Consider the following 9310-nt stretch of genomic DNA (forward strand, 5'->3'; position numbering starts at 1 on the left):
ACAAACCTTAGATATAAAAGAATTCAAGCAAATTTAATCCATAATACAGCGTTAGTACCAATCCCATCAGCATGTGCAGTGCAAGAGTTAAAATCAACACATTCTTATAAAGCAAATAATAGTGCACCAAAATACAGTGTAAGAATGTAAAAATTTAAAGAGGTATTAAACCCAAAACTAAAAATTTAACATATTGCAGCTTACCAATCATGAAATGGGATGGCTGCATCTGTTTTCTTTGTCTTTTTCCCCTCCCTGTTTTCGCCTGGTGATCCTGTGGGACACCCTTCTGGATGAGGGAGCACAAGAGGCACAGCATAACGCAACATTGTCAGTCTAGGGGGAGCGTAATGTTGAATGTATTAAAAGGTTTAAATACACTAACACATTGAATCCGAACTCCAGCTCACACTTTTTTAAGCAGCTACAGCAATTTTTTTGTTTTACCTTTTGGGATAAAGGTTCATGACATGGCCATTTTTTTTTTTTGCGATACGGCACTGCGTTACTGTAACTGACAATTGCGCGGTCATCCAACGTCACACCCAAATTAAATTTGCATCCTTTTTTTCTCCCACAAATAGAGCTTTCTTTCGGTGGATTGCATGTGCTTTTTTTATTCTTTGCGCTATATATAAATAATGAAAAAAAACTATTCTGAAAAAAAAAAAAATATATATTTTTGACCTTTTGCTATTAAACAAGTCCGGTAAAAAATTTTTAAAAATCTAATTTTTTCATAAATTTAGTCCAAAATGTATTCTGCTCTGTGTCCTTGCTGAAAAAAAAATCCCAACATGTTTAAATTAATTAGTTTACGTGAAAGTTATAGTGTCTACAAATGGCTATATCGATATATACTGGAATTTTTTTTTTTACTAGCAATGGTAGTGATCAGTGACTTATAGCGGGACTGCGGTAGGCATTCTGACACTGGGGGGAACTGACTTGGTGTCACTGACATCCCCAGTGACACCAATACAGTGATCAGTGCTAATAAAAAGAGCCACACTGCCCAATGCATTTCATCAATGGATAGTCCAGCAGTGTATGGCCCTGACCTTTCATAGTCTCAATCCTACACATCCCAAATACTAATAAAACAATTCACAAAATTCAAAACGGAGAATATTAAAAGTGGCCAACCTAGAATCAAACCGGCTATTGTACGCATTTCACAATCATAATTGTACGAATATTAAAAACATAATGAAGCAAGTCAGAGAAATGTTATCGTTGTGCCCAGAAAATAATTTTTTACAATTTTGATAAATCTTTTATTAAACACTAAATTCTAAATATCTTTCCCTTATTAGGAAATATTATTGATATGCTAATATACAGTATTTATACTTAAAATATTGTAAATTAATCAATTCAAAATTATATAATAATCTAATATCACTTTAAATACAATAAAGTCCAAGTATATTCCCAAATGAATGGAAGCATGTGCATACAAGGAAAAGTTCGATCCAAAAAGCCGTCACCATACACCCAAACAGATTGGCCTCTTACCAGACAATTTGACCGCTCAAAGGTCGGTCAACATGCGCAGCGTGATATAACATCAGTACAGCAATCGATCCTCAGTAGAGATCCCCTCCAGAATAGTAAGTAACTTCTTCACCTTCAATAAACCTCCAAATGGTAGAAACTCGCGTCCGATGGTCAGGGAATGAATAAAGAGGAAAGGAAACTCGTAGTGTAGTATTTAAAATCGAATTCAATAAATTTATTTAGGTTCCACGTACATCAGTGAATAAGACAACCAGTATGGTAAAACAGGATGTTTCTAACCAACAAGATGGCCACCGTCCCTCCAGAGCGCAACGACGTCACACGGCGAGGCTCCACTCTATACTTAACCATTTGCCTACAGGGCATACCCCCCTTCCTGCCCAAGCCAATTTTCAGCTTTCAGCGCTGTTGCACTTTGAATGACAATTGCCCGGTCATGCAACACTGTACCCATATGAAAATTTTAGCATTTTTTTGAAACAGATAAACCTTTATTTTGGTGTTATTTATTCACCACTGGGATTTTTATTTTTTGCCAAATAAACCAAAAACTGAAAATTTTGAAAAACATTTTTTTTCTTAATTTCTGTTATAAAATTTTGTAAATAAGTGATTATTCTCCTTCACTGATGTGCGCTAATGAGGCTGCACTGATAGGCTGCACTGATGGACACTGATAGATGGCACTGATGGGCACTGAAGAGGAGGCACTGATAGGTGGCACTGATGGGCATTGACAGGCATCACTGATGGGCAACGAAAGGCAGCACTCATATATACCACTGATAGGCTGCACTGATAAGCACTGAAGGTGGCACTGATAGGCACTGAAGAGGAGGTACTGGTAGGTTGCAATAATGGGTATTGACAGGCATCACTGATGTGCACCGAAAGGCAGCACTCATATATTGCACTGATAGGCGGCACTGACTAACACTGATAGGTGGCACTGACTGGCACTGTTAGGCGGCACTGATAGGCGGCACTGCTGGGCACTGATAGGCGGCACTGATGCGCACTGATATGCGGCATTGATGTGCACTGGTAGGCACTGATATGTGGCATTGATGTGGCACTGATGGACACTGACAGGTGACATTGATGGGCACTGACAAGTGGCACTGCTGGGGCTACACTGATCATCAGGGCACACTGATTGTCAGGGATCCCGGCCGTTCAGCGTCGTGCGCATGCGCAGATCGACGATTCTTCCTGGCCGGCGAATACAGAGATCGCGGCGGCGGCCACGCATGCGCAGTAGCAATCGCGGCCACACCAATGGAAACACAGGGCGCCCTATTTAAATCTGCCCTGTGCATTTCCAAAGTGCCGCAAAGGTCTTGTTCCTGTTCCTGTGTTCCTGCTAGTACGTTTCCTTGTTGCCAAACTCTGCCTGTTCTGATTACGCTGACCCTCTCCTGCTCTGACCCCAGCTCGTTCCTGACCATCCCCCTGCCTGACCCTCGGTACCACGCTGCCCACTACCTGCTGAACCTGGCTTGTGACCCCGACCATTCTCCGCTTGCTCCCCCTGTACCACGCTGCCCGCACGATACCGACCCGGCTAGTCTGACCTCGCTCACTCCTAGCAGTCGTCCATCCATCCCGCTCGGATCGGGATCTGTCATCCCATCTATCCCGCTCGGATCGGGGTCTGTCATCCCCTTCACAGCAGACTCATCCCGGGCACATACCCTCAGCGGGACCCCTCTGCCACCGCCGTGGGTGCCCAGGGGCGCGACCTGGTTCCAGTCTCGCACCAAGTCCATCCCCACCATCAGGGGCTCTGGTGAAAAGGCAGACTGGGACTTAGACTCTGCGTCCTGGGAAACCCCGTGCTGTGGACCACTAGAGATCCCCTTGGGCGGAGCCTGACAGTACCTTGCGGCCATGACTGAGTCTGGAAGGGGAACTTCCCCCCTGGATGATCTGTGCCGACACATTGCCACCCTCACAGAGGGGGTTAGGCTCCTCCAGAAGGGCTATACAGAATTAAGTGACCGTATGCAGACCTTAGCCACCGCTACCGGGCAGGCTAAAGGGCGCCCTGGGGAAACACTAGTTTTGACATCTGCACCAGAGCCCCGAGTTCCCTTACCGGAACATTTTTTCGGGGATCGAGTTATACTTCGACCTCCAGCCTCGAACGTTCTCATCAGAAACCATAAGGGTCGGGTTCATTATTTCTTTATTACAAGAGGAACCCCAAGCTTGGGCCCACCGACTACTAGAGAACCGAGACCCTCAGTTAGGTACAGTAACAGCATTTTTTAAAGCAATGGCGCTCTTATATGACGACCCAGATACGGCCGCGACGGCCGAAATGTCCCTACATACCCTAAGGCAAGGTAATCGGGCAGTGGAGGAATACGCCGCCGAATTCAGGCGTTGGGGTGGTGACACCAAATGGAATGAGGCGGCCCTGTCTCACCAATTTCGCATGGGGTTAACCGACCCACTGAAGGACGAGCTGGCCCGAGTTGACATGCCCGATACTCTTGAGGGCCTAATAACCTTATCTATCCAGATTGACCGCCGGTTGCGGGAACATAGGAGGGAAAGGTCCAACCAAGAGCAGAGATCAGCCAGGCGACTTCCAGTCCAGACCAAGTCCCCACGGGTCAACCGGAACCAGGAATTCACGGATACGTCAAATCTCAGGTCAGCAGGAGGGGTTCGGTCTCCACTAACGTCCGAGGAGCGCCAGAGGCGTCAGGTAAACCGGCTTTGTTTTTATTGTGGGGAATCGGGCCATATAGTACATACCTGCCCTGCCAAGAGGAGGAGGTTTCCTGCAATATTTTCCACAGTTACTCCTAAGGTTAGGAACAATACCAGTTATCTAGCAGTATCTATCTCCCTGCAGCTGCCAGGGAGAACTGTGGTAACTACCGCAATTATAGACTCTGGAGCATGTAGTTGCTTCATAGATCTGGATTTTGCAGCTCAGCAGCAGATTCCTTTGCAGTCAGAGGAGACGGGGTTAAATATATTCTTAGCTGATGGGTCCCAAATTAGGTCAGGGGTAGTGGACCGTGAAACTCCACCTATTTTCACTACAGTGGCCAACCATCACCAGGAGCTTCTGCATCCCCCCTGTTCCCGGTGATCTTGGGCCTCCCTTGGTTACAAGCCCATGACCCGCAGATTAATTGGAAGTCTGGATCAGTTCACTTCACGTCATCCTATTGCCAGCAGCATTGCCTCCCCAGTGTGTCTCCGGCACCGCAGGCTTTGCTCTGTCTGGATATGGAGGCAGAATTGGCTCAAGCCATTCCTTTAGCCTACCATAGTTATTTAGATGTATTCAGTAAGCGGGGGGCAGAGGTCCTGCCTCCGCACCGAACATATGACTGCCCGATTGATTTTCTCCCAGGCTCGGAGATAGCTTTTGGGCGAATATTTCTGTTGACTGAACGGGAATTAGGGGTTCTAAAGGAGTATATTGACGAAAGTCTCCGCAAGGGGTTCATTCGGCCCTCCACTTCACCAGCTGGGGCTGGTATCTTTTTTGTGGAAAAAAAAAGACAAATCCCTACGACCCTGTGTAGACTACCGAGACCTGAACAAAGTAACTGTCAAGAATCGTTACCCGCTACCTCTAGTCCCTGAGCTCTTTCAGAGATTAAAGTCAGCTTCTATCTTCACTAAACTGGACCTGAGGGGAGCATACAATCTAGTCCGCATCAGAGAGGGGGATGAATGGAAAACAGCATTCCGTACTAGATTCGGGCATTTTGAATACTTGGTCATGCCCTTCGGCCTATGTAACGCGCCCGCCACTTTCCAACACTTCATTAATGACGTATTTAGGGACTATCTGGACATCTTTGTTGTCGTATACCTAGACGACATCCTGATCTTTTCCCCATCCTTAGAGGTCCATAGGGGGCATGTGAGGTACGTTTTGGAACGGCTCCGCCAACACGGTCTATATGCTAAGGCAGACAAGTGCTGCTTTGAGCAGCATAGCATTTCCTTTTTGGGTCTGACCATTTCCACTACAGGAATAGCCATGGATCCCCAAAAGGTGTCAGCTATCTTAGATTGGCCCATACCCACTGACAAGAAGGCGGTCCAATGGTTCATAGGCTTCGCAAACTTCTATAGAAAGTTCATTAAGAACTTTTCAGGCTTAGTTTCCCCGATTACTCAGTTAACCAGACAGGGGGTCCGTTTCCAGTGGACACCAGAAGCGCAGGAAGCGTTTACGACCTTAAAGAGGTTATTCACTGAGGCCCCTATCCTGAGCCATCCTGACTCATCTATGCCCTATATCCTGGAGGTGGATGCGTCTGAGAACGCAGTGGGGGCGATTTTGTCGCAGAGGAAGGGCATTAAAGAGCTCATGCACCCGGTGGCCTTTTTCTCTAGAAAACTGACTTCCGCAGAAAGGAATTACGATATTGGGGACCGGGAGCTTCTAGCAATCAAGGTGGCACTAGAGGAATGGAGGTATTTATTAGAAGGGGCGGTACACCCAATATTGATATTCACAGATCACAAAAACCTGGAATATTTGAGGACAGCAAAGCGCTTGAGACCACGTCAGGCTAGGTGGGCACTTTTTTTTTCACGATTTGCTTTTCACATTACCTATAGACCAGGATCAAAGAATACTAAGCCCGACGCGCTTTCCCGTATGTACGGGGACCCTGAAGAGACGCCCCGACCTGACACAATCTTGTCCTCAGGGAACTTTTTGATCCTACAATCTGAGCTCCGCTCCAAACTGCAGACCGCATCCATAGGCATGCCGGGCACACCCAGTATTTCCTTAGTGAATCGGGAGGGGCTTCTTTGGAAAGAAGGCCAGATTGTAGTTCCCGAGGAGACCCGTACTTTGGTACTTGGATACTGCCACGACCACCCGTTAGCGGGACATTTTGGAATACGCAAGACCCTGGAACTATTGCAATGCACCTTTTGGTGGCCCACTATGGCCAGGGATTGCGAGAAATATGTTAAGACTTGCACTGTGTGCCAGAGGAATAAAACTACCAGAAACAAGGCCTGGGGCCTATTATGCCCACTACCAATACCTGACAGACCTTGGAGCATGATCTCTGTTGACTTTATTGTAGAGCTTCCACCCTCCCAGGAACACACAGCAATCTTTGTGATTGTAGACCGGTTACCCAAGATGGCTCATTTTGTACCCTTAAAGGACACACCGACAGCCCATGAGACCGCACAGGTTTTTATCAGGGAGGTGGTGAGACTCCACGGAATCCCCAAGGATATTGTGTCAGATGGGGGGTTCAGTTTACGTCTAGATTTTGGAAAGCTCTATGTGAGACGCTTGGAATTAAACTGTCATTGTCCTCTGCATATCACCCACAAACAAACGGCCAGACAGAACGAACGAATCAGACACTTGAGCAGTACCTCAGATGCTACACTACCTTCCTCCAAGACGACTGGTTGACCCTCCTGCCGCTAGCGGAGTTCGCCTATAATTACGCGAGTCATTCTGCTACAGGCCAGGCTCCTTTTTTTTGCAAATTATGGGTTCCACCCCACTTTTTTACCGGATTTGATTCCAGAAGTCACAGTCCCGTGACTTCCGGAAGGGATAGGGGCGGAAGAAAATTCGTGGGAGCCGGCCCAAAATGTGCACGCCCCAAGACTTGTGCAGAAATTTTTTCGGAACCAGGCATTGGGAAGGGGTCGGTTGGGCATCCGGAGGCTGCCCGTAGGAGGGGGGCAATGTCAGTGATCCCGGCCGCTCAGCGTCGCACGCATGCGCAGATCGACGATTCTTCCTGGCCGGCGAATACAGAGATCGCGGCGGCCGCGCATGCACAGTAGCAATCACGGCTGCACCAATGGAAACACAGGGCGCCCTATTTAAATCTGCCCTGTGCATTTCCAAAGTGCCACAAAGGTCTTGTTCCTGTTCCTGTGTTCCTGCTAGTATGTATCCTTGTTGCCAAACTCTGCCTGTTCTGATTACGCTGACCCTCTCCTGCTCTGACCCCGGCTCGTTCCTGACCATCCCTCTGCCTGACCCTCGGTACCACGCTGCCCGCTACCTGCTGAACCTGGCTTGTGACCCTGACCATTCTCCGCTTGCTCCCCCTGTACCACGCTGCCCGCACGATACCGACCTGGCTAGTCTGACCTCGCTCACTCCTAGCAGTCGTCCATCCATCCCGCTCGGATCGGGATCTGTCATCCCATCCATCCCGCTCGGATCGGGGTCTGTCATCCCCTTCACAGCAGACTCATCCCGGGCACATACCCTCAGCGGGACCCCTCTGCCACCGCCGGGGGTGCCCAGGGACGCGACCTGGTTCCAGTCTCGCACCAAGTCCATCCCCACCATCAGGGGCTCTGGTGAAAAGGCAGACTGGGACTTAGACTCCGCGTCCTGGGAAACCCCGTGCTGTGGACCACTAGAGATCCAGTTGGGCGGAGCCTGACACTGATCATCAGTGTCCTGATCATCAGTGTACATGTCCCCTCTGAGGAATGCCGATTACTGGCTCTCCTCTCCTCACGAGCTGTCAGCGGGAGGAGAGGAATGCCGATAACCGGCATTTCCTTATTACGAGATCAGCCGTGATTGGACACAGCTGATCACATGACAGAGCTGACGTCATCAGCTCTTTCCATTGATTGTGATCCGCTGTGTCCCAGGGACACAGCGCACCACCGATCACCGCGCTGCATGCCCCCCGTGGGAGGACGTCATATGACGTCCTCCTAAAATGGGAGAACCCCCTTGCGCCTGTCATTACCTTATATGGCAGGTGGGAGGTGGTTAAAATATTGTTCTTTCATATATTTATGCCCTTATCAGGACATAGTACAGTAGAAAGCTAGCATTCATAAATTATATTCCTTATATTGATCGATAATTTTCACATAATTTCAATGGTCTCCTTCACTCCAAACCTGGAACAAATTCTAATCACAGAAACCATTATCTGGGGACTCTCCTCATTCATACAAGAAAAACCCTCTAGAAACCATTAGTCCAGTTTGTAAAGAAGATACCGTATTTTTCGCTCCATTAGATGCACTTTTTTCCCCCAAAAAAGGGGGGAAAATGTCAGTGTGTCTTATGGAGCGAATATAAAGCGGCCGGTCCGGTATTTCTGCCGCCACCATGTCAGAATACCGGGCCGGCCGCTCAGCTGTTCTCTCCTGCAGGGCCTTACCTGTTCCTTGCTCCAGCGCTGCACAGTCTTCCCGCGCTAGCTTCTGTGACAGCCGGGTGCCCACTGCGCATGCGCTGCGCTTTGTGAATGGTGCGGTGTCTTCTGGGACACAACACAGGTCCCAGAAGGCGCCGGGCCATTCACAAAGCGCAGCGCTTCTCGCGCATGCGCAGTGGGCACCCGGCTGTCACAGAAGCCGGTGCAGGAAGAAGAGGGAAGGACAACACTGCGGAAGTGGGAGCGGGTACCTGTCAAATTCAGGTACCCGCTCCCCCTCCCTCCCCAAAGATCAGCAGTCTCTGGTCATTCCCTGCACTCTCCGCAGTCTCTGGTCATCCCCTGCACTGTCTGCAGTCTCTTGTCATCCCCTGCACTGTCTGCAGTCTCTGGTTATCCCCTGCACTGTCTGCAGTCTCTGGTCATTCCCTGCACTGTCCGCAGTCTCTGGTCATCTCCTGTACTGTCCGCAGTCTCTGGTCATCTCCTGCACTGTCTGCAGTCTCTGGTCATCCCCTGCACTGTCTGCAGTCTCTTGTCATCCCCTGCACTGTCTGCAGTCTCTGGTCATCCCCTGCACTGTCTGCAGTCTCTGGTCATCCCCTGCACTGTCTGCAGTCTCTGGT

The sequence above is a fragment of the Staurois parvus genome, unplaced genomic scaffold, assembly GCF_062004578.1.
Source record: "Staurois parvus isolate SC_StPar_1 unplaced genomic scaffold, SC_StPar_1.0 ptg000132l, whole genome shotgun sequence".
In the NCBI taxonomy this organism is placed as follows: domain Eukaryota; kingdom Metazoa; phylum Chordata; class Amphibia; order Anura; family Ranidae; genus Staurois; species Staurois parvus.